This window comes from Manis javanica, chromosome 17 (genome assembly GCF_040802235.1).
Source record: "Manis javanica isolate MJ-LG chromosome 17, MJ_LKY, whole genome shotgun sequence".
Classification (NCBI taxonomy): domain Eukaryota; kingdom Metazoa; phylum Chordata; class Mammalia; order Pholidota; family Manidae; genus Manis; species Manis javanica.
This window is the reverse complement of record NC_133172.1, coordinates 61,935,898-61,961,137: the sequence shown is the minus strand read 5'-3', so window position 1 is coordinate 61,961,137 and position 25,240 is coordinate 61,935,898. Positions and strand designations below refer to the sequence as shown.

At 52.5% G+C, this 25,240-nt stretch overlaps 1 long non-coding RNA gene across 1 annotated transcript in view; it reads right to left on the bottom strand.

Annotated features, from left to right (window-relative positions):
- Positions 1–272: 272 nt before the first annotated feature.
- Positions 273–25,240, bottom strand: part of LOC140847164 (uncharacterized) — a 136,570-nt gene continuing 111,602 nt past the window's right edge. The window contains exons 2-4 of the long non-coding RNA XR_012126852.1: positions 3,017–3,092; positions 1,614–1,818; positions 273–533 (exon numbers count right to left, since the gene is read on the bottom strand). This is a non-coding gene — a long non-coding RNA (uncharacterized lncRNA). The remainder of the gene's footprint in view (positions 534–1,613; positions 1,819–3,016; positions 3,093–25,240) is intronic.

Sequence of the window (25,240 nt, the reverse complement as noted above, 5' to 3'; positions counted from 1 at the left end):
GCCACAACTGGGCGACCGGACTGCCGTCCCCTAACACCGCCTTCCCAAGGGTGAGATGCAAAGCCAGGAGCCCAAGGTGCCTTTAGGTGGTAAAGGGCACAAGGTTTATTGGCTCAAGCAGAAAGACTTTCTATTTCATATGTGTGTTTAAGTCCAGGGTGAGTTCCTTACAGTCCCCCTTTGCACAAAGTGACCGAGCTCGGGTCGGAGGCAATATCCAGGGAGAATTCAGTTTTGTTTGCATTCTATTTATTTTTAGGGGCACTGGTTTTCTGTTTATTGTAGTGGTATTGAGTCTCTAAATACATTCATTAAATGTGAGTAGTTTATTGAGATGTGGGTTGATTACCAGGCAATATTACGTCAGTCAAATCACAGGTAAAGCCCTGAGCAGGAGCCCAGGGCCTGGAGCTTGGTCCAGTTTTCAAGTTCAGACCCTCCTTGCCTTCAGGTTCTTCCTTTGAAAAATGAAGGTCCCATTGAGGTGACAATTTTTTCGACTCTGGAATCTCCTCCTGAGGATGCAGGAGGAGCTGTGGAAGAAGAGAATGGAAGGGGGGTGATATGGGATACCCCCTGAATGGATTGGGCAGCCGGGGTTGCTGTAGGAGTAGGGGGCCGGGGGGACATGGTCACCAAGCCCTGCCTTCTTAGTGCAAACCTTAGCTGCACAAGAAATCGTCTTTCATTCTTTATGACTTGACCCAACCCCATGTGAGCCTCTGTTCCCCTGAGCCTCAGCCAATTCCAGGGCCTTCCGCCTTCGCCAGGCAGGAGGTGAGAGCTGTGGGGCCCCCCAGTGCTGATGACCCTTCTTCCAGTCTCTTTGCCTTTTGGGGCAGGGTGGTGACTATTACCATGCCAAGCTTGGGGGCCCTGGAATTCCATGGTGCCAACTATTGCCCCACCAGCCTGGGCCACACCTCGCCATTTCCAGTCTGGGTCTCACTGCTTTTGCAAGAAAGATACAGATTCTCATTTGCATCATTTAGGAAGAAGGTTCGGCTTATATAACAGAGACGCATAGATCAAAGGTCCATTGCCCAACTCTAACTTGAGCAAGAGTGAGGGGTGTCAGAACTGGGGAGGTCAGGTCACTGGGAGGCCAGGAGGTTGGAAGGCTCCTTAGAGGGAGATGGGAAGAACAGGGGGACAGTGGAACCAGGATTAGAGCCCCTACAGCTGGTAGAGGAAACCCAGGGATGGTCTCCAAGAGCAGCGAGATGTCCAAGACGTGGTCAGGATGGGAGACGATGATTTGCAAAAGGCAGAGGTGGATGAGGAGCGTGACTAGGCAAGCATTTATTTCTCTTTGTACATGATTACTGAAAGGGGTGGAGCCAGCATTCTCCTTGGGGAGGGGTCCTCAGGGAAACCATATAATCTGGAGATGCACAATTTCATCCTTAAAAATCCCCAACGTTTTGGTTCAGTTCAGGCATTATCCCTTCCTTCTCATACCAGCCGGTCCTCAGACTAAGCCCACAGCTGCCTTTGGGCTGAGCTAAAAGATGCTCAGAATATTTCTGTGGCTGCCCCAATCTCTTAAGCCCAACTGCAAACACTAACTAGGAGAAAAAGAAGTGTTGGTTTCCAGATTTCTACAATTTTACCTCCTGTGGCCTCTATTGTTGATGACCGGGAGGCCTCGGTTACTGGAAGAAACATCCTCTCTGTAAATATCGCTGCTGCATCCTGATGTCATGGCCTGGGATTTTATTACTTCCAGTTTCGGGGCTCTTCAGTGGGACTTTCCAAATTCGGCTCCTTTTCCCAAACTGAATGCAGAAAAATGAATTTGAAGTACCAGGGATTTCACTGAAAGAAGACATATGAGGACCCTAGGTTATTTGAAAAGTTTTATTCTGTGACAGCATCGCTGGGGGACCAGGAGGGAGGCATGTGCCATAAAGGGCGAAGGCAACAATTGGTGATCACAAAGGCGGTTGTTGGGGTGGCATGGGCCTCACTGGTGGGCAGGCACTGTGCTCGTTAACCCGTACATGTGACCCATCCAGCTCCCACCATGCTGGGACCTACTTGCTGTTATTGGGTCCAAATTACAGACAGGGAGATGGGAAGACGATATTTATTTTTAGGGGTCCTCACCGATCGATTGATTGAGATAGTACTCAACTTCCATGGAGAACTCACACCTGGTGCATTAAAAAACTGGGTAGAAAGAGGTGAATTGTCCCTGTTATGGTCTGTTTCTGTAGCTTCTTACCAAATAGCCATCAGCCAGGCAGTGACCTTGACGCTCGGCTCTTTACATCTTTCCTGCCTCCTCCTGGCCCCAGAAGATCACCCTCAAGGGATGCCCTGGAGACCCAGTGAGTCTCCTCAACCCTGGTCAGCAAGGGAGAGCTTGTGGGGAAGGCTGGGTGACTTACTCGGGAGAGTCCCAAGTGGGGCTGTGAATTTGGCACCAAGAGAGAAATGTCCCTGCAGCCTGGGTGACAGAGGCCACTTGTGGAGGGACAAGGTGGAAAGCAGAGATTCTGGAAGTAGACAGACTTGGTTCAGATTTCCCTTTGGTTCCTGGTTCCTGGCAAGATGGAGGAGCTCTCCCTCTAGGCCCTCCCTGCTGCGACCAAAAACCCCAAAGACAACACAGCAGGCCTGCAGAGATGACGACCCAGGACGGCCTGCAGGGACCACTCGGCAGTGAGCTCCCTGTGTCCCTGTTGCCTCCCAAATACCCTGGACGGCACGCTGGGGCAGCCCGGAGTCCAGAACCATCAACGGGCCAAGGCAGAAACAGGCCCCAGGAGAAGCTTGTTTCTCCCACAACAGGTACCGGGAAAATGGGCGGCTGCACAATAGAAAACACAAAGGGGCAGTGTGCAGTCTGTACAAAACTCACTCCACATACACTGGTTTAAATGTTAATTTAAAAAGGAGCAACTGTATTAATATCAGATCAAGTGGACATTAGAACAAAGAGGGTCATTATAATAAATGTAAATGATAATGATATTTATAAACAATTAAAATAGTCAAAGGGTCGACCTACCAAATCTCACTGCGGCTGTTTGCTGCTCTGCTGACAAGCAATTTAAAAACCTCTTTGGGCCTCAGCTTCTCCATCTCTAGAAAGGACACAGTAAACACTCAATAATAGGAAAACTAACTTAGTACAGATTAGCACAGGGTGCATCTCCACAAGCAATAGCCCTATCATCATCCTAAATAATGTGTATCTCATCATCACCATTTAAAAAATGTGCATCAGCCGAGAAAACAGGAACCACAACAGTGTGCATGTGAGATTAAATATACTTAATGTAAAATATACAATTTTAAGCATTTTTAAGGTTACAATTCAGTGGCATGAGGTACATCCCCATTTGGGGTAAGCATCATCACAACCCATCTCCAGAACTTTCTCATCTTCCCAAATTGAAATCCCATACCTGCTAAACGCACCTGTTACTTTAACACAGAGAACTTAACAGAGAGAGTTTTTAAACCAGGTCCTGGAGGACTGGAAAGGCCAACAGGCACCTGGGATCCAGTCAAGGAGGGCAGTCCAGCAGGAGCAGATGTCTCACCTGTCTGGTGGAGGCACAAAGGGAAGAGGTGGGAGCTTGGAGGGGGGTTCTGGGGAGCATGGACCCAAGGGGACAAAGCTGCGGTCTGGAAGGGTGTCCCAAGACTGGCCCAGCCACGGTGGGGAACAAACGTGGCCAGCAGATCCAGCCAGCCCTGCTGGAGGCAAGCACCATGGGAGGCCGACAGGGGCGGGAGTGCATGGCAAGGAGCGACTCTGGCTTGGTCCCCACCGCAGCCTCGCCCTCAATCTCCAGGCTCTGGGGCAGATTGCAGAGCCCAGCCCTGCTTCCCAGTGCAGAGAGCAGAGCGCGTGGGGCAGCGTCCCGGGGGTCGGACAAAGCGTCACACACACTGGACGCTTAAATGACAGACGTGTCTCCTCTCATCTCCTGGAGTCAGAAGTCCAAAAGCCAGGTGTGGGTGTGCCTCCCAAGGGCCCTGCCTCCTCTTGTAGGTCTTGCAGGCCTCGGGCGCCCTTGGCTCATGGCTGCCTCCCTCCATCTCTGCCCCATCCTCACACGACCTCCTCCCTCTGCGTGTGCCTGGGTCCAAATCTCCCTCCTCTTACAAGGACACCTGCCTCCTTGGTGTCCACCCTGATTGACACACACAGCCCGCAGTTCATCCCCAGCAGGTAAGTTTGGAGCTGATGCATGATAGTCTAGCAACCAGAGCCAGCACTGATCTGAGGGTCGGGCACAGGCCCACTGCTGCCCCCACAAGCCACTCACACCATTCAGAGCCTCAGTTTCCCCATCTATGAATCAGAGGTGTTCATTAGAAAACAGGTGGAGGCCAGCTAGGTGTGGGGCTCCATGTAACGTTTGTGGGATACAAGGTGCTGAGACCTGTGTCGTACTCTTCCCCACCTGGTGAGGAGTGACGGCTGCCCAGGACCAGTGGGGAACAGAAGGTGGGGGGGCCACAGCCGTGAGCGCCTCCTGGGCCTCCTGGGCCAAAGTCCCCATTCATTTGACCTGGTGAGGGACGGCTACCCAGCTGGAGTGTGAATGGGTCTTTGGATTTAGAGGTTTGCAATACCTTTCCTGGAGCTTTTGATGGGATTGAGGGATCCCAGACGGGGCACAGAGCTTATGTACACGATGCAAAGAGGTTTTCAAAGGGCCGGTGCCGCGGCTGCATATTCATCTGACCCAGAATAATGTAAACTGCCTTCTCCAGGAGGCCTACGGTTTATTTGTACAGTTTGGGCCATTTCTGTAAATGTTTGACCCGTTTGGAAATCCAATCCAAAGGGAAAGCAAATGAGGGCTTTTATTTTGTGCAATGGAATTCCTGGCCAGTGACGGTGACATTTTACCTATAGCAATTCATTGAATGCCACCTTCAGCAAGCAAGCTAAAGAAAGGACCTGTACATCTTTATTTTGTCTTTTTTAGACATCTCAAAACCTAGGGAGAGAAAGAAAAATGCATGGAATGGGGGAGGGTGCAGTGGTCTGACACGGAACCTCCTCTCCGCCGAAGCCCTCCGCCCAGCACTGCATGTGGTGGGCGCCTGGTACTCCTTGGACAGGTGGGGAGCCCCTGGACAGACAGTCAGGCCCTTCCGGGGAGCCCTAGGAGGGTGCCCAGGGAGCGGATCCACTGCCTCATTGCAACACAACAAATCCTTCTCAAGCCACCCACCATACCTTTCACGTTGTTCACTGAATACACTGTAAATTTGCCAGGGTGCCAGTCAAGGAATACATGTGACTTTCGAATAAAATGACTGATTGCTACCAACTCCTCTTTGTAAAAAATTAGCATGGATTTCTATAAAGTAGGACTTGCTCCTGCTAATATATTAGAGAGAGAGAGAGAGAGAGGGGTGGGGAGGGGGAGTACTGTAAGCGTATGCAAAGCAAATCCCTGGTTTGTAAATAATAACTATTGTCATTCTGTGTTGCACGATCTTCGGAGACGGTGGATACAAGCAGCCAGAAACTACATGGAGAAGAATGAGCACATCGGCTAGCTCCTTGCTTAAGAATTCAGGGGTGATTTTCCAAGTCTTTAACCACTGGCACAGATGGCCTGGGTACTGGTGGGCCACGTGTGTGCTGGCCATTAGGAGGACCCAGCCCATGATGCCATTGTGCGCATGCCTGATGGGACACCGTTCTGCTCCTCTGGAGGTGGTGTGGGGAGCCGGAAGCACTAGCCCGGGCAGCTCTGAGCACAGTCTTCCGCCCGTAGCGGGGGCCAACCTGCCCTGGGCTCAGGAACCCCTGAGAATCATTAGGATTTCAGACTCCGGGGCCCCTGCCCCACAGGTTCTGATTCACTAGGCCCAGGCTGGGCCCAGGAATCTGTATATTTACCAAGGCCCCAAGATGCTGCCCTGGACTGTGCGGTGCCTCAAACCTTCACTGTCTCTTGCCTGCTTTATTGTCACAACTTCCCTGTGGGGACGGGGAACCACCTGCATTGTTCCCTGCACTGTGCCTGGCACACACGTCTAGAAACAGCAAATACCTGCGAAGCTCCTCAAGGCTTCAGAGAAATGCACGCAGCTTGTGTCTCAGCCAGGGTCCCAGTAGGAAGAAGATGGGCCCCTCAAATTATAATTCTGGGAGGATCTGTTTGCAAAGGGATTTTGTGTGTAGGTGGGATTGGGGTGCAGGGGTGAGGTCACTGGAGAGCAGGGATGGGGCATGGAGGGGATGCCACCCCTGGGTCCTGCGCACCAGGGGAAAGAGATGGCAGGGCTCAGGAGAGTCTGTAAAAGTGACTGTGTGACAGGAGCAGTGGCCCTGGACTGAGGGACGTGCCAGCCAGAGCTGCCCTCGGGGAGGGACCCCAGGAAGAAGAGAGCACAGCTCCGATGCCATGTCCCCCGCCCCAGCCTCCCATGGCTTTCCACGGGCCGAGCCTCGGGAAGCAGAGGCCAGGAGCCCTGGGGTGCTCATCACAGGTTCACCAGGGCCAAGGCGACGGTCTGCAGGGGCCACGGAGGGAATGGCCTCAATCCGCCCCCAGCCCCTGCTGTGCGTGTCCACCACACCTGCCTCAGACCTGCACTGTCTGTTGCCTGGTTTATTGTCACAACTTCCGACCTGGCTGCTTTGTTCCCTGTCAATCACCTCCCAGAGGCCAGGAGACCCACATTTCTGACACCCACCTGGTCATGCCTGCCACAGGCCTATTACAGCACTGCCAGGGCCCCACTGCCTGCAGGATGGAGTCCCATCCCCAGGCCTGGCCCCAGCTCTTTCTCCAGCTCCCCATTCTCACCTCCTCAGCCTCCCTGCCCGCTTGTGTGGACACCACCCCGGGGGACCTGGGGATTCCCAGGAGGCTCCCACCTCTGTGCCTTTGCACACCTGCTTCTTGTGGCTGGAATTCTCCCTGCTGGTCTGGGAGGGTCCCCACACCTCTCAAGATTCTGCAGCTGTGCCACCTCCTCCAAGAAGCCTCCCCTGACCCCAAAGGCTGAATCAGGCCTCTGTCCTCAGAGTTCCATGGAATCTTGGAACCAAGGATCTCACGGAAATGAAGTTTGCATAGCAGCCGTCTGTCTGCAGGCGGCTGTGGACATTCAGGGCCATAGGGCAGATTGCTTTTCCCCAAATGCTGGGGAGAAACGAGACGTGGGTCAAACTAACAGCATCTCTAGCATCAGATCCTCTCACGCTGGTGTTACTGCTGACAGTCGGCGCTCCTCGTGTGCCAGCTAGGAGTCAGGCGCCCCTAAGCCTCGCCGGCGTCGGGTGTCCAAGCAGGCACGTGCAGAGAGCATGCGCCAGGCTCAGTGCCGCTCCTGAGTGTTCCTCTGGTTTCAGTGCATGCATTGTCCTTTGGGCCATTTCCCCTCTCTCCCAGCACGCTCGCCAGCAGTGGGGCGCCCGGATCAGGTTTGGGTCGGATCCTGATTTGGAGCACAGTGCAGCCTCTATTCTGTCTGAGCAGCGAACCAACCCATTCTGGGGCATTGGCGTGTCAGCTGGGTTTGTGGTCACATCCAAGCTGGTCGATTTCACCTAAATCAGCAGCCCTTGGGGTGCCGATCTCAGCCCTGTGGGTTTGGTGACCATCAGTGCCAATTACATGAAATGCCAGTTGCCAGGGCAACTCTACCTTCACACAGACCCACAGAAGGAAAAACAATGGCTCCTCAAGTTAATTGAAAACAACCCCGAGACCACATGGCTCCTTTTGGGGGAACTGACCCTGGCCCTTTCTCGTCTCCGCTTCCTCCCCTGGTGTCAAAGTCGATCCCACCCAGGGCACATTCTGATTTTTGTACAATTCACCTTTGTTAGGATCCAGGCTTGATTTCTTGAAGTTTTTGGCTGAAGACAGCCCGTGTGGATACTAGCATTTAATGGGCAGACTGGATCGTTTCTCTGCTGGACTGAAGGTGTGTGCTCTGAGGATTCTCACCTTCACGGAGGCACTGAGAAGCTCCGGGATTATTCCAAAAATCAAATCATAATAACTGAGAGGAGCCAGCACAGCGTCTGAGTCAGTGGGGTATTGAGTTACTCCTGAGACCAGTTGATTTCTAGGACCTGTCTAACTTTCTTGCATGTCGGTAGTGATGAAATTGATTGTGAATCAATTGGCCAGAAGTTTCTCTGGCAAGACTCTGAGTCCGGCCCTTTCTCTGGTGTACCTGTGATTTTCTATTGAGCAAAGGCTTGGTGAATAGAAACAAAAATGAGTTAAGAGCATGGCATTCATTCCCGAAATGTCTGTGAGTGGTAGAATTTTGTCTTACTGTCTGGGCTATATTATTAAAAGATATCCTTTTAAAGCCTTATTCTTGTTTATTTTTTAAACAGCTTTATCAAGATATAAATTTAGATAGATAATTTAACCATCTAAAGTGTTCAATGAGTTTTGGTGTATTACATTGTTAATATTTTTTAAATATTGTGGTAAAAAGCATGTGACATTGGCAATTTGAGGCATTTTTAAGTACACAGTTCAGTGGCGTGCATTACTTTCCTAATACTGTGCAACCATCCCCTCTATCTCTTTCCAAAACTTTTACTTTACCCCAAAAAATATCATTTTCAAAGGAGTCTGTTAGCGACCCCGTGGACTGTGAGACGATCCAGATGAAAAAGTGAAAAAATATTGTCCAGTTTCCCAAAGGGATAAACCCCAAAGTGTAAGGCCCCGGCTCAGTGGTTCCTACAGGCTCAGAAGGTACTGGTTCTCGACCTCAAGCTCCATGGACGAAGGCAATCAGAGTCAGTGCCTCCAACATTAAGATCAGTGCTTGGCTCATGAAGGTGAATAGTCAATGACAGGGATGTTCGGTTTTGGAAATGTCTTAAAATTAGGGTGTTGTGTTGGAAACACCACGGTGGGATGTGGGGTTGTTGGCCAAGGACTCAGGAGTCTGTGGTGCCCTGGGGGAGGCACCTGGCAGCTCAGGGTTCCAGCTGGCCACCACCTACCCCTTCCTCCACCCCGTGCAGCAGCCAGAGAGACTTATATGTTAGAACACTTTATGTTTTTCTAGGACCTCTAATACAATGAGAATTAATAAATGTGAAACTGCATTGCTTGGGAGGTCATCACTTGGTGTGAAAAAGCTGGTCATTCACAGATACGAAATTCGGGCCATTTCCCTGAGCCACAGGCCCCACGCCCTCCGCTCACCGGCCGTGACTAAGCCTCCTGTTCTCTCACAGCTCTGGCCTCACCAGCGCCCTGTCCACTCACAGGTGCCTCGAGCTCACCTCCACTCCGCACTGGGCATTCCTGCTTGCTGGCGTGGCCTTGCCCACACGTCCACAGGCCGGCTCCTTCTCAGCAGGAATAGCCACTCCTCTGAGAGTCCTCTCTTCTCACCAGGACCTGGCATGTCCCGGTTCATGGACAGGTTCTCTTCCATCCCCCTTGCCCAGTTAGACAGAGAGCCTGTCCTGTTTGCTGCTATAGCCCCAGTGCCAGGCACATAGTAGATGCTCAACTAATATCTGTGGATTGCTCCACAGTCACCCAATGAGCCAGCAATGGGCAGAGTGGCCTGGAGCCCCACCCCACGACTTCTCAGGTCCTGGCTGTGCTGGCCACCTCTCTTCCCGCCCCTCCGACCCCCCAGGCCCCTGTTCCTCATCCCTTGCCTCAGTACTAGGCCCTCAGTGCTGGACACGATGCTCCATCCACACCAGGGACTGGTGACGAGGGGGACCCAGGGGACGGAGGCTTGGGGCATCTGGACTAACAAAGAAACCCATGAATGGCCGCTGTGGTCAGGTTCCAGCTCTCCCGCGCTGGCTGGGCAGTGATTTATTTTGTGGCCAGGCTGCAGCCCTCTCAGCAGAGGTGCCTCCAAAATCTCTCCAGCAGCCAGCTCTACTCGAGGCGAGGGGCCATTCATAAGTCTGCGGCTCCAGCCATGACAAGGTAATTGTCACCGAGCTCCTGACTCCAGTTTCTCCTGTCTTCCTCCTGCCTGGCTGCCTGGAGCCTCGGGTTGATGGAGAGACCCAGCTTCCAGGCTTCCGGCCTAGCTGTGCCACGTGACCGAGGGACCCAAACCTCGCACGGCTGGTGTCAGCAGCCTGATGGAAAGCCGCCCGCGCGTCACTGGAATTAGAATGTCTATAAAAAGGATTTGGGGGACAGTCAGCATAGCCCCTTGGTTATACAGGGCTGACGCCTTGTGGGGTGATGGCTCTCGTGTGGTCTCATCAAGGAAGCCGAGAGTCCCGTGCACTGTGGCATTTGCCCACTGGCCCCGCCTCCTGGGCAGGGGCACGAGAAGCCTTGGCCCCATGACACCCACACTATGGGACATGGTCTGTCTTGCTAAGTGCCCTGAGAAGTTAGCTGCTGACACGTACCAACCAGGAACCCAGGGCCTCCCAGCATCCAGGCAGGGTGGGGAAATCCTGCTGACTCAGGCATCTTGCTCAGAACAGGTGGGCTGGAATTTGAATAACAAGCCCTGAGTGTGAAATTCATGGGGAGGAGATGCCCGGGATGCAGAAAGTCGGCAGCCAGGGCCCCTGCTGCTCTGAAGTGCATGCTGCCCACATGCCCGTCCCTTCTCACCAAGTAGTAATACCAGGAACGACAGCAACACCTGATGCTTGTGCTTTTCACTTCCGTCTCACTCCCAGCATCCCTCATGCAGACACAGGTGGTATCGCATAACCATCATATCAGGCAGCAGTGTTGCCTGCTGTGCCCAGGCCCAGGGCACAGACCTATGTGTGCTCTGGCCAGGCTCCGTACCTGGAGGGGAAGCAGTGGGCCTAGCCCCCCATCACAGAGAGCTTGGCATCTACGGGGGAGACAGACATTGACCAGACAACTCCACAAGCCATGGCGGGTGCAAGGTGGGGGCAGTCAAGCCTGTGGGGTAGTATTTTATGCCCCATTATGCCAATGGGGCATCTGAGGCCCAGGTAAGTCGGTTTGAACAGGAGAGCAGCTGCAAAGGAGGGAACTGGCAGCCCCTGAATCTGGGGTGTTCTGACTGGACCCCTCCCAGGCCCCCTCCAGGGATGGAACCCAGGGCTCAGAAAGGAGGTCAAGACACTTGGTGCCCAGCCCCAAACTGCCACTGGGATTGAAACTCACGTGGATTTTAAGAATTCATCTTCCCATGTTTCTCCCAGTGAATGTGTTGTGTATATGTGCACATGTGTGTGTGTGTCTGAGTGTGCACAGAGGGTTGTGAAGGCATGCACACGTGTGTGAGTCTGAGGTACACAAAGGGCATGCGAAGGCTGCACATGCGTGGGTGTCTGAGTGTATACACAAAGGCGGTGTGTGAAGGTGGCACACGTGTGGGAGGCTGTGTGTGTGCATGAGTGCAAGCAGGTGCAGACGTGTGCGCAAGTGTGTGTGTGAGTCTGGAGGCAGGGCACCTCGGTGAAGGGTTTAAATGTAGATTTGCTCAAAGGGCCCCCATGCCAGCGGCCTGGGTGCTCTGGCCCCATCGGGGAGCCGGGGACATCTGGACACCAGCGCAGTGTCAGGGCCCATGCCGAAGGAGCTGCTTCCTGCCCGGGGAGAAGACAAAGCGGGCACCTCTGTCGGCCTTCAGGAGGTGCTGATTCTGGAGATGAGGGCCCATCTGTCACCAGGTGCTCTGCCAGGGGACTGGGGCTCTGTGGGCGGTGACCTGCCCAGGGGACAGAACTGCCTTTCCTTCTAGATTCAGAGTGCTTGCAGATCTCTCGTTCACATGTGCAGAATGCCTTTTCTCCCTTTCCTCCACTTCCCTTCACAGTGTCCCCAGAGAGAGGGTGACAGCGGGGACATATTTCCCATTTCTTGCCGCAGAGCTGGAAGCTCCATGAGGCCCAGTGACTTGTCCAACGTCACAGTGACTGAGGTGGGATGAGACGCTCGGGCTCCACGTTCCGCGTGTAAACCCCCCGAGGCTCGGCAGAGCAAACCCGGCCATGTTTTCCATCACAAGCATGAGGTTCACCTTCGAATCCTCTCCTCCGGCCTTTTGACATCCTGACCGTCAACATCCTTCTAATGTCACAAGTTGCCTATGTTGCTGACCGCCGATCGCCTTGTTTCTTCCATTGCCCATCCCGAATATTTACCTGCCTGTTTGAAGCAGCAGTTTGAAAAATGCTTTGGGATGAATGTCCACTGTCTACACCCCTCGGCTTCCCTCCATCTGGACTATCTGAAAGAAATCTGGGCGGTTCAGCCATTTGGATGGTTTACCCATGTATCACCAAAACTGTGGGGCAGGCTGGGACCCTCCTTTGCCTTCAGGAGATGCAGCTGTGTTGGGGAGGCGGTTGGCTATTTATTTACTGCCATCCTTTGGGTTTTACTGGGGTCTCCCTAAAACCTAAAAACTGTTGAGTCAGAGGTTTATGACCCAGGTTGTGTTCTGGGGATTTCAGATTCTATGTGTTTGGTTTGTCATTTTGAGAAAAGCCACAAGTTTTTGTTTTGTTTTGTTTTTGTTTTAAACAAAGGAGTTTCAGGATTTCTGGGGAAGCTCAAGAGAGCCCTACGTCCTGCAAAAAGGAAGAAAGCACTTTCAGGGGCATTTTGAAGGCAATCAACACTACAAAGATTTGGGACAGTTCAGCTGGTGTTTCTCAACCCTCCCTTCTAAAATTCTTAAATCTCTCTTTTTCTGTCTCTGTCTCTCTTTTAGACAAATGCTCACACCCTAGTGAAATAATTAAATGAGATAAAAAGGAAAGTTTTGGGGAAAAAGTGATCTCCATCAAGTTTCTGAAGACTTCACCATCCTCATACTTACGTACAATTCAGACTTGTTTGCCAGGGTGAAAAGGGCATGTTTGCGTTCAGCTAGGGCACCATCTACCCGTTATAAAGGCATGCCTTTTTTCTTCCATAAAAATGTAAATTTTAAAGCTAACAAGGTTTTTTTTGGCTCCATGTCATATTTCTCTTAAGATTCAGAAAGAAATCAAAGGCACTTACTTGCTTCCCATAAATAACAGCCCTCAGTTTCTCTCAAGCACCCACCGTGTGCGCATCGGAAGTGAGCAAGAATCTCCACACGGCAAAGTGGCTTCCCCTCTCCACCTGCTCTGCTCCAAACTCTGAAGTAACCCGGGAGCAACGCAGAAAAGCCCTTCCTGTCTCTTTTGAACCTCTGAAGTATTCCTTCTTTGCGATTTTTGCTTTCAACCATAACTAGTAAAGGTAAAATTCAATTCACACAGAGACTGTAATGCTAAAAGCAAACTGTGAGAGGGAACGTCATTCTGAAAACTTATTTTAATGTAAATGTCACTCAAGAACTATTTCATCTGTTTGTGTGTGTATGTGTATTAAACATGCAAAATTACCTTTGGCAGGTGCCGAAGTTTCAGCAGTACATTATACTCACCAAAATACATGAGTAGCTTGGCTATAGATATAGACACAACACAACCCAAAATGCATGGAAAGAATTTTCCAATAGCTCAGACTGAATAACTAATTTTAATAGGATTAGTGAAGACATCCTCATTTGAAGTCCTATGGCTCAAACATCCTTTTTTTTGGCAATGGGGGAATTGGTTCATTAAATAAAAATACACACACAATAATGCAGCTCTCCTCATCATTTGAAACGGATGACCCGGGTGGGGGGGGCACTGAATGATCACAGAGACCCTTTTGTGCCCCCAAAAAGACCAACATTTGCAAAGGACCCCCAGAATAACTTATAGCAGGCTGTGCTCCTGTGAGGACGGCTACCCCAATACCTGGGGGCTGATTAACTGTCCCCAGCCACACGCTGGACAGGAACAAGGCTGCTTAGCAGATTGTTTTCCCCCGATGCCAGGGAGGGAGCTGCTGGCTTGACAGACTCCCATCCTGCCAAATGACCAGATGTTTACACTGTGCAAAAGCCACGTTCCTCCACTCGGGGTGATAGGAAAAAGGAGAAATACTCAGGAGTCTCAACATCAGGATTTAAAAAATCCATGTCGGGCAGAGACTGTATCTTGTGGCTGACTTTATTTTTACGCCTTTAATTTGGATTTCCAGCATCATAGATGCAGTCTGAAATATTTCTGCATTGTGTCAAGAATGCTCGTAGTTCAGTGACCATCCTGCCCCGTTATCTCATGAGCCTCCCCTCCACGAGCTGATGAGAAGTGGGCTGTCTACGGCTATGGCTTCACTGCCAGGGTGGCTGACGACAGCCTGGCCTTGCTCAGGCCCCAGGCCTGCTAGCTCTGGCTGGGCTGTGTCCCCCGCACACCACTGCCTGTCACACACGGTCAGATAGGATAGTTCAGGTTATGTCCTGGTCCTGGCACCATTATTAATGGCACCTGTTCCCTCTCAAAAGTGTCCCGACTCAGGTGATAATGAAATGGGCACCCTACACATACATAAATGTATCAGTAGACATCTGAGCAGTATGTGTGGGTGGCTATACCCACATGTGCATTTGTTACAATCTTGGGCAAATGAAGCGAACCCAGGACCCTCCCCACCCCACCCCACCACACACATGTGCACACACACATTGGGGGAAGAGAGGAGAAAGGAGGGGGACAAGGAACAGAAGACCCAGCCTTTGAACCCCGAGCGCCCACGACAGCAAAGAGGGGAGAAGTCTTATCTCTTCAACTGCCTCGTGGGCAAGGCTGCTGACAACGGAAGCTCAGACTCGCCTGCCCGACCCGCCGCAGCCCGAAGGAGGAGAGCAGAGGCAGCCAGCAAGAGCGGGCGTCCTTGGGGCTGCACCTGCGAAGGGCAGCCTGGAGGGAGAGCTTGCTAAGTCATAAAGTGTGGAATGAGGGTCTGGGGTGCAAGGCAGGGAACCTCTGGTTCTGCCCAGGGACATGTTTTTCCTGCCATCTGGGCAGGCCGGGGCGTGGGGGGTGAGGAGAGAGGCGCTGAGTCTGGGAGGCAGCCGTGGGCAGTGGCCAGGGTTTGGACCACCGGTGGGGCCCACTGGCTGGCCCTCAGTGACTGTGGGCAGGTACCCGTCCCCAGGCAGCATGGCCTGAGTATCGCCCTTGCCCCACCTCCCCTCACATGTGGGTGGCCTGGGGGGAGGGGTCTGTGCACCGGTTCCCAGGCCACCCAGAGAGAGGGTTGTGCCTAAAGCAAGCCGTCTTCCCTCTCTTAGTGGACCCAGGGCTGGTAGGGACCACGTGTAAGGCTGAGTTCTGGTCCAGTTCCCAGTGTGGGACAGGTATCGGCCCCCACAGCCCCCACCCAAGCCCCCACTTGCTTTGGGTAGCCTGGGCTCAAGGCAGCCACCCGCCCCGTGACTCAGTCCTTACAGACAGACGTGCACAGTGCGAAACAGAACCCGTACAAGTGCCTTAGGACTGGGAGCCACTCCCCAGGGCCCCGCTGTAGGGGGCCGTCCCGGCGGCCAGTCTCTCCCGCCTGCAGGTTTGCGGACTGAAGTCAGCACATGATTGCCCCTCAAGACCCCTGGACAGAGCCTCAGGTGCAAGGGAGGCAGGCACAGGCCCTGGGCTCCTGAGCCAGCCCCCTGCCTCTGACAGGAGGGTCACGGCCCCCAGGTGACGCCCTCACCACAGCCCTGGGCTGGCAGCATCGGGCTGAGGCCGGCATCGGCTCTGTGCGCACCATGGGGTCAGGAGGGACAGTGACCAAGGAAAGCTCTTCAAACAAAAAAATGAAAGAGCAGGGAAGTTATTGTTTAATACCTTAAAATATTGTGTGCCCTTGCCCACCAGCCGAGCTAGAACTGAACACTGGCAAGGGTGTGAGCAGTGGTTCGTGGGAGGGTGGGCTCGCCCTGCAGGACATGGCTCGGCGGGCTCTCTAAAGCGGACATCGTGCCTACTGGGTGGCTCAGCAATTTAGCCCCAAGGTGCACACACAGGAAGGCAAAACACATGCATACACAAGGATTCCGACAGCCCAGACCAGAAGCTGCCCAGCGGTCCCTCTGCAGCAGGAGGCACACATGGCAGCAGGTGGATTTTCACAGCAGGCATCTACATAGCCGTGAAGATGGACCCCGTGATATGACTCCCCGTGGTGTGGCGTGAAGAAGCCGCATGTCACATGTACAGAGTGTGCACTGTGTGAGTGCATCGCATGACGTTCCAAACAGGCAGAAGCTCCCGACAGCAGGGCCAGGAAAGTGGCCGCCTTTGGAGAGGTGGGTGTCCAGATGGGGAGGGCCTCCTGGGGCGGGCACCGTCTCCTCCCCAGTGGGTGTGGGCATTACACAGGTGTGCTTACTACACTCCACATGTGCCACCTGGCACTTTTCTCTGTGTGTTTCATGCAGAATAAAAAACTCAGTAAAAATTATTGAAAAACGTATTCACCCGTCAGATGGTGGAAAGGAAAGCAGAGGGCTGGCTATGGGGACTGAGGCCAGATCCGTGTCTCACTTGCTGGGTGGCTGTGGCAATCTGCGTGTTTGCCTCTTTCTTGAAAAATGAGGTGCACAAAGGGTCTTCACCTTGGTCAGAGCGTGGACCCCTCTGAAACTCTGTCGCTCCTTGTCCGCAACATACATGACATTGTGGATGGACCTCCCAGAAGGGTGCCCAACAACACACAAAGGGGCCCCCAGGCCCCAGGCTAGGGACCACAGCATGGATGCCAGGAGGCAGGTTCCAGAGCCCGACAGCCCGATTTGGGCTCCACCACTTCCTGCTTGGCAGGTCTTGAGCGACTGGCTTGACGTTTGGGTCAGTTTCCTCATGTATCGCATGGGGATGACAAAGGCTCATGGAGAGAATGGTGGACTCGTGGAGATAAGGTTCTCCAGGGCTTAGCTCAGAGCCAGCCCTGCAGGAAGAATGCTATAAATGTCAGAGGCTGTTAGGAGGTGGCCTGGAAGCCTCCGACCAGCCCTGACATTCAGGGTCGATTATCTAGGAAGAATTCCACCCTGAACTCGCAACTGGGAGACACAAGTCAGCCCGTGTCCTCCCTGTCAAGGTCAGCTTTCCTTTGCAGAGACGCAGTTTTGGCATTGTGCTCTCTGGAAACTGAAGTCAGCTTGCAAATGAGGAGATGTGACATGCGCCCCATGATGGCATCACAGGCCTCCCACATGCACAGACTCTTCCAGAAAGACATCCACTCCAGCCCCAAACCTCTGGACAGCCCTGTGTGTTCCCGAGCTGCCTGACTCCGGGTTTACAGCAATCAGCCTTCAGCCACAAGACTGCCTGGAGCCTCCCTTGAAGTCTGCTCTCTGCAGTTGGGAAATGCAGACCGCATGCCTGGGATTCCCACGGGGCTGGGAAGGGTGCATGTCCTGGGTGGCCCCAGCTCATCCTCTGGCCTAGCTTATCTCCTTTCGCACCAAAAAAAAGAGAGAGAGAGACAGAAATATTTGCTGCAATAATAAAATAGGCCTGCGATTGACTGTATTCTTCCCTTCGATATTAGGAAAATGTGGCCTGACAGGGAGTGGCCTAGGCATTGGGAAGCCCCTGGGCAGAGCCGTGGGCTGAGAGGAGAGAGGATGCTCGAGGGAGGCTGGACGCCCAGCAGGCCAGTCTGGGGGCTTACTCTGCCCATCAGGTCCAGGTGGGCTCTGTCCTCACCTGCGCCAGCATCACAGGACTCCTCTGCACCCCAAACCCCACTGGTCAACGGAAGGGGTCACATCTATCCCAGCTGTCCCTGGCACAGGTGTTTGTCACATCAGGAGCCATCGAAGTTGAGGTGTCACTGTGCTCAGAGTCACACTGAGCTCCCACAGCAGCTTCTGAGTGAGGGACCATTTATGCCCGTTTTACAGAGCAGGAAACTGAGCCTCAGGGAAGGGAATTATTGACCACAGTCCCCATAGTGGGTACCGGGGCTCGGATCTGAACCCAGGCCATGCCTCTAGCCCTTCCCACTGGCACACACATTTCTGCGCTACAGATATGGGGCCACTGTCTTCAGTCCCTGCTTGACCAAAAAGGTTGATAAGCCAGCTAGGACCTTGGTCAAAATATAGCGTGGCTCCCAGTCTAACCATGTGCGAACAGCAGACAAATCCCGATAGAGAGACATTCTGCAAAACACCTGAGATGCCCCCAGACTGTCAAGGTCATCAGAAAAATGGAAAGTTTGAGAAACTGTCAAGCCAAGGGGAAGCCTAAGGAGACCTGATGGTTAAACATCATGTGGGATCCTGGATGGGACTTTGGAGCAGAAAGAGGAGCAGTAAAAACTAAGGCAATCTCCATAGAGTACAGACTTCAGTAAGTAGTAATGTAGTCATGGCATGTCAGTATTGGCCAATTAATTGTAATAAATATACTATGCTAATGTAAGATGTCAACAAAGGGAAACTGGGTGTGGAGTGAATGGCAACTCTATAGTATCTGCTCAATATTTAAATCTGAAACTATTCTAAAAAACAATCTACTAAAAAGAATAAGATGGCAGACTGGGAGGATGGGTGGGTGGATGGCAGGGTGGAGGGAAGGCTGGATGGGGGATGGATGAGTGGGTGGAAGGAAGGAAAAGAGGGAGAAAGAAAGGGAAAGTAGTAAAACAGGAGTCACAGAATATTGCAGAATCTCAGTGTGGACTATCTGGGTATTCACTCTGGGTGACGTCTCTGTGCGTTTGGAGTGTTTTATGGTATAGTGTTGGAGGATAAAGCAACCATAGGCTAAAGGATAAATGCATGTCTCCCCATCTGGCTTCCTCATTCCTCTGCATCTTGTACTCCGCTGGGACTAGGTGGCCACATCCTCTCGTTAAGGAAGTACCCATTCGATACTTGTGACAATGTCAACACCACGCAGCTGCCTGAATGCACCCCCTCTAGGGTTTGGCAACATGGGCCCTTTCTACTTCCAAAGTGGACCCAAATTTTGACAGGGCAGGTGGCAAAGCTACACGTGCCAGGGTAACCTGGGGACTGGAGAGCAGAAACGAGGGGCCCTGCCCTCCCAGGCTCCCAAGGCAGAGCAAGGTGATCACATGGAATGTGTGAGGATGAGCATTGTGTCACATACCTCGTCCTCCACGAGAGGAGGTGAATCTCACGCCTGGGACCAGGAGCCTGCCCGCGCTTTGGAAAGCGCAACAAAGAGGGAAACGCATGTCTGATGACAGCAGACAGTGCCGGAGATGGGATCCAGCATGTTGCCCCCGTGGGAGCGGCCCCGCCCCTGCCTGATTGAGGATAGGCCGCACAGACAGCCCCAAATGCTTCCAATCTGCTCCCCGAGGAGAAAGGATATTTGTGGTAACGGGGAAATCTGCCACCCAGCGCTGTTGCTTTTGGTGTCGTGTTTCTGTGGTCGCGAGTTATTCATCCCAAATTGATCTCCGCTAGGAAACAACAAGAAAGAGTTCCATGGTATAAAATGAGATTTGAAGTCCTGCTTCCCAGGGCTGATATATGGGGAAATGAAAAGAAAAACCATCAAAAGAAAATGGATTGGGTCAAAGAAATCCTCTCACCTCACCTTTGAAAGGTGTTTCTCGGGTTCTGATGTCAGGCGATGGGCTTCCTTTTGGGGAGCAAGGTTGAGCTCCTGCCATACCTTGGAAGGTCTCCGTTGAGCCCTAGCGTGGATGTTGGGGCACATCCACAAAGGGCTGAGGGCTAAGGGGACACCCAAATGCAGACGCCGATTCAGACCCCATAAATGTGCTGTGGAATCTCCATAGATGGCAGAACTCCCAAGATGCCCAGAGAGATTTCAGATCTCCTGAGACTTTTCTTCCCTACTATCCTGTTTCTTCTTTGAGAAAAGATGTTTTCCTTATCAGCCTTTTGGTCCAGGCCCTGGGAAATCCTGTTGATCCACACCATGGCAGCCTGCTGCCTGAAAGTGCAGATCAAGGGGCATCTGGCCAGCTCCTCTGCCCCAATACCGGCTCCAGGTTCTCCATCTGCAGACGGAGCCCAGCCCGCTCCAACCTGGGGAGCCTCGGCCCTTTGGGAGCTGACCACCCCAGCCACTTGCCACCCAGCCCCACCATGTCTTATGCAGACGGGTCCAGTCCTGGCCCTGCTGTGTGACTGGTCAAGTTGCTTGAATTATACTAAAGCCCCAGCAGCTTCATATATGGATTAGCAATGTGACAACACCCACCCCTGGGACTTTATGGGGGGAGAGCGTGCCAACCCACGCAGAGTTGGGCCAAAGCAATCATTCAATAAATGCCCCCAAAATAATCATGCACAGTCCTGGAGGGGACCTACAGTTTATCCCCAGATCTGGAGTCTCGCCTGCCTACCGCTTCAAGGGGATGGAGCCAGCGTTGGAAACCAGGGAGTCTGGGCTCACCAGCTTCATGGGGGAATCGTGAGCAAGGGTGCTGGTGAGCCATCCAGCCTGGCCGGGAAACACCCTGGTCAGCCCACGGCTTCTCCATCCTTCCCACACCTCAGGGCATGGGGGGACGGGGAGAAACCCCGCACACTGGTCCTGACTGGATCCTTCCCAGGCCTGCCCCTGTCCAATCTGTCACCTGGTGTGACATGGAAAGAGGCATTGAAAATTGTCCATTTAAATAAGCTAAGCTTCCCCTCTCAACATGCACACAGGATCGCGGGCCAGAGGCAGCAAAGCGGCCCCAGCAATGTCAGTGCGGCTGTCGCTCTCTGGGCTCACAAGCGTGATGTGACCGGCTTTTCTTCTGATTGTTCCTCTGGATGATGGGCTTCCTGGGACATGCTGCGCTCAGTGGAGAAGAGAATGAAAGTAGCTGGGACGGGTGGCCCAGCTCCCGAAGCCCTGCCTGGGATGTGGGCTGACAACCAGCTGGCTTGCCTGGAGAAGGAGCCCCTCACCACGGATGTGGGATTTTCTCGGGAAGGGCCCACGAGTGTAGGAAGAATGCATTCCCCAGGCCCCAGCCAGCACCACGTGCCCTTAGGAGGGGCTCTGCTTGTGTGGGAAGGCACCTTTCCACACCACCGCCCCACGCTGACTCTGCTGGGGAGCCTGGGACCTGCACACAGAGCCTAAAGGATCAAGACATCAGAGGCCAGAGGCAGCGACTGGCTGGGGCTCCTGGAACTGGTCTGCCCGGACGCGGTTCCCTGCCTTACCCGTCGTTCCCTCATTCGTTCCAACAGTTAGCCACGCAAACATGCCAGGGAGTCGCCCGCGGGTCAGGCTCTGTTCTGAGATAATGGGTGCAGAAACTCCTCTGCATCCTCAAAGCCCCTTCCAACAAGGGCCTGGAACCTGGTGGGAGAGCACTGGAGGGCTAGACGGGTGGGCAGGTGGGTGGATGGAATGACAGACATGTGGATGGTCTTCACCCCCAGGAAGGTGATCTTTGCTGGGTCCGCATAAAAACAAACAACAATCCTTGTCTTTCCCGTCTTTCCACACCGCCAGCCTGCATGGTGGGTGTGCGACGAGGTGGATGTGGCCCGACCGCACGGGAGGCGCTGAGCCAAGGGCCCCACAGACAGGACTCTCCAGGTCCCCAGAGGGGAGGCCATGGTGATGCCCTCATCGGGCAGAGGGGGGACTACAGGGCGAGCAGCTGGGAAGTCTGCCCATTCCCGCCAGCTGGACCCGAGGGAGGACATGAACCCAGAGGCTGGACTGTGGAATCAGCGCCCTGACCGCTCCCTGCCTGTGGCTCCTGTTCGCCCTCGGGCAGGGGCCCTGATGGTCTGCCGAGTGCGCCAGGAGAGACCCTCAGCCTTGAGCCCAGGACTCAGCCCTGAGCACACCGCAGCCAAGCGGCGGGCCTGAGCTGTGATCCCTGCAGCTGATTCACGGCTGCCACGTGCCACCTCCTGCCTGGAAGCCTGTTTCCCTGGGCCTGACTCCAGCTTGACTTCTCTGGGACTCAGTTTCCCCACCTGCGAACAAGTGGGTTCAGTGAAAGCAGCAGCTCTCACACAAGGGGGTTTGGCCCCCAGGGGCTCTCAGCAGTGTCTGGAGGCATTTGGGGTGGTCACAGCCTCTAGGGGGAGGTGTTCCACACCTCACGGTGCACAGGGCGGCACAGGATGTCAACGAGCAGAGAAGACCTGACCCAGCAGGTCTCAGGCTCCCAGAAACTGACCAAACCCCAAAGTGTCTCAGAAATGGGATTCCCACCCAGGATCCCTAAAAGACCCTTCCCAGCTTTCTCCTTCCCAGCTCCAGCCCCAGAAAACCAAGTCTCACACATGTGAATCCTTGCAAAGCTGAGCGAATGCTTGAGCATGATTGTGATCCAGACAGAAAAACGACGTAATTCCCCAGAATGGACCCCGATTTTATGACCATTGAGTATCTGCATATGACTGCAAACCCTTCCTCTCTGCTGCTCTGCGCTGGGGCTCGATTTCCTCTTTTCTCTCTCCCCCTCCCTGCTGCCCTCAGATTGAAGCGTGGTGAACTCCAGCGTGGCTTGTAAGAACGTTTTTATAAAGGGTTGCATGAGATTTCTTACTCTATCGAAGCTCCTGAGGATGATGTATCACGTTACTAATTCCCTTAATTGCATGTCTGGGCTAAAAACAGACTTTCTTAGTTTTCCTAAGAAGTTACATTCTTAATGACATTAAAACACTGTGGTAAATGAAGCTAAATGTTAACTGGTGCACTTAAATCATGAATCAGTATACGGAGTGTTTACCTAAACTTGTTTACCCTTCTTGGTCACTCATTTTGTAGATTTTGCCAAAACTGAGAGAGGAATCATGGTGTCAGATTCGGGATCTGGAAATGACTCAAGAATTTTTGTTTTCTTTCGATTTTTAGCCCCAGACTGAGTGGTTGCTGCAATCATGTAGTAATCAAAGAATTAGAAAGAGCAAACGGCTGCAGGCTGATTCATTTCCCTGAATTTTTGCAGAGGGTGGGAAGCATGGTGGGGCAGTGGGGAGAAATGACGTTTTTCCCCCAAGGATGAAAAACGTAACCTTGCCTGTTCGAGTCTCTCCTATTCAATTAAAAGAATAAAATAAAAAGCAAAGCTGGGGAAGTGTGTGATGTATAGCAAGAGACAGCAGTTAAGGGGCACCTCCTAGATGCCAGATGCTTTTCTAAACAGGTAGCGTGCTTCAGCTCACAGACCCCTCCCTACAAAGCCAGGAAGCAGGAAACAGCATCCGTCCCAGAGGAGGAGGCCAGGGCCCAGAAAAGCTAGGCTACTTCTCCAAGATGACACAGCCAGCCAGCAGAGGGACTGAGATTTGAACCCCAGCAGGTTGGTGCCAGCACCCCTGACTTTATTATGCTTCCTGCCTGAGAATCAAGCTAGGAAGTCCCCAGAAGGAGGCACAGGTTCTGGGGATAGAAACAGTCCCTAACTAAGGCCCATCTGTAACAGCCTTTATTGCCCATAAATCCCTCTCCACTAGCTGAGTTATCACATTGGCCTCACGATATCTTTCCTCTCTGTGGGTTCAAAATGCTATTTTGGTTTCTTTCAGTTTCCCTCTCTCTGCCAGTCAGATTTTACTTGTAGATAATTAATATTTTTAATTAGATAATGCATTGTCAAACCATCAAACACTCAACACTGTATTTGACTATGTAAATTTTATCAAATGAAAGAAACCAGCAGACAAATACTGAACTCTAATAATGACACACATGCAGAAGCGTGTAGGGGAAGGGCGCTGATACCTCCAGTTTACTCAGAAGTGCATCCAAAAATTAAAAAAACAGATTGACGGACAGAGAGAAGGATGGGTGCAGGGATGGATGGAGGGTGGATGATAAACCACATAAAGCAACATGCCTGTTACAGAGCCAAGGTGGTAGGTACATGGATATTCACTAGGCAATTCTTCAACCTCTTCACATGTTTACAAATTCTCATTAAAAGTATTGAAACAATAGACGACAGATTCTTGATAGAAATTCAGGACACAAGGTAAAAGTCAGTCTCTGTCTGCCTCATCCCGGCCGTAGTCTTCCAGCTGCCCTGGCCCCTGTGGTCCCGGGGTTTCTCCCAGGGGTGTCCTATTCCCAGGGGTGTCCTATTCCCAGGGGTGTCCTATTCCTGCTTTCTTCTCAGTAATGCTGGTGCTGTTGGAAGACCAATGATCCGCGATCATACAGTGCTTGCTACATGCCATCCACTCTCCCTGCATGTTTGACATCTATTGAGCCGTGAAGTCTCTTCGGCAGCCCTGAGAGTAGCCCATCCCTTATGAACGAGCACCTAGTTTGTCTCCAGACTTTTGGTCCCACAAACAATGTTGCAATAAATAAACCTGTGCAAGCTTCTGAGAATTCACGGCGCTGTAACTGCCAGACAGATTTCCCCAAGTGGAATTACTCTGTCCAAGAGAAAATGAGTTTCTCATCTTGATAGTAATCATTGTGTCTTTCCAAAGGGGTTGCACTGAATCCCCCTCCAGCCAGGATTGTGCGAGAGCATCTGATACCCGCACCGGTCCCAGCAGGCACTGATCCCTGCTAATGCCATACGGGAAGGGTGCGGCCGTGACAGGAATGGCACCCCCAGGGCTGTGCAGTGCACAGCGTGCGAGGTCACAGCAGCAGTCCTGACCCAGCGGGAAGACTATCTAATTGTGGTTAGAAGTTATATAGGACAGAGCGTCATTTTATAGATTTAAATTCATTTCTACTGCTTTTCCTTTGATTAGACCTTTTCTCCCTCCCACAAATTGTGAACTTAAAGGGCCGGTTGGCCAGTAGGCTTATTCCTATCTCCCAGTGATCTCTTTGAAGGTAAACTGGAAAATAAGATTCACCAAAAAGAAGTTTATTACAGTCCTGAAGGAAGAAAAATAAAAAAAAAACTATAAAGGACAGGGGACGAACACGAGAAGAGAGAAGAAACTGAAGCCGGGTCACGGAAGGCAGCAGAGGTTCCTGGGCCAAATCACCCACTTGAATCTCATTATGGTCAAACCCTGTTGCAATATTTTCCAAAAGTCCGAGAAAGGAAATACGCTGGAAAAACGGATGGGAAATACATGGCGTGCATGTATTTGAGTGTGTGTGCGTGTGCACGTCTGCACACAGACTGTAGACCTGACTTAAAAAGAGAGAATTGAGTAAGAAAGAAAAGAAAGCAGGAGCATTATTAGAAGGACAGCCCTGTGTGTTTTCTCTCGAAACTCCTCCTCAATCTTCCCCCCCCACCAAGGCCTGCGGTTCTCGGGGTGCCCAGGCAACTCCTGAGCCCACCTGGTCAGGGAGGGATGATCCGCAGGCCTCCGATAGGAGAGGCAGCCTCCTTTTATTTTTTAATTGTGATGAAATTGCAAACTTACATCCTGAGACTAAAATTAAATGGAGGGAAGTTCTGACATGGTGGGTGGTCTTCCCCAGGCGTTGGGGGGAGGGGCTGGGTGGAGCGGGAGGGGG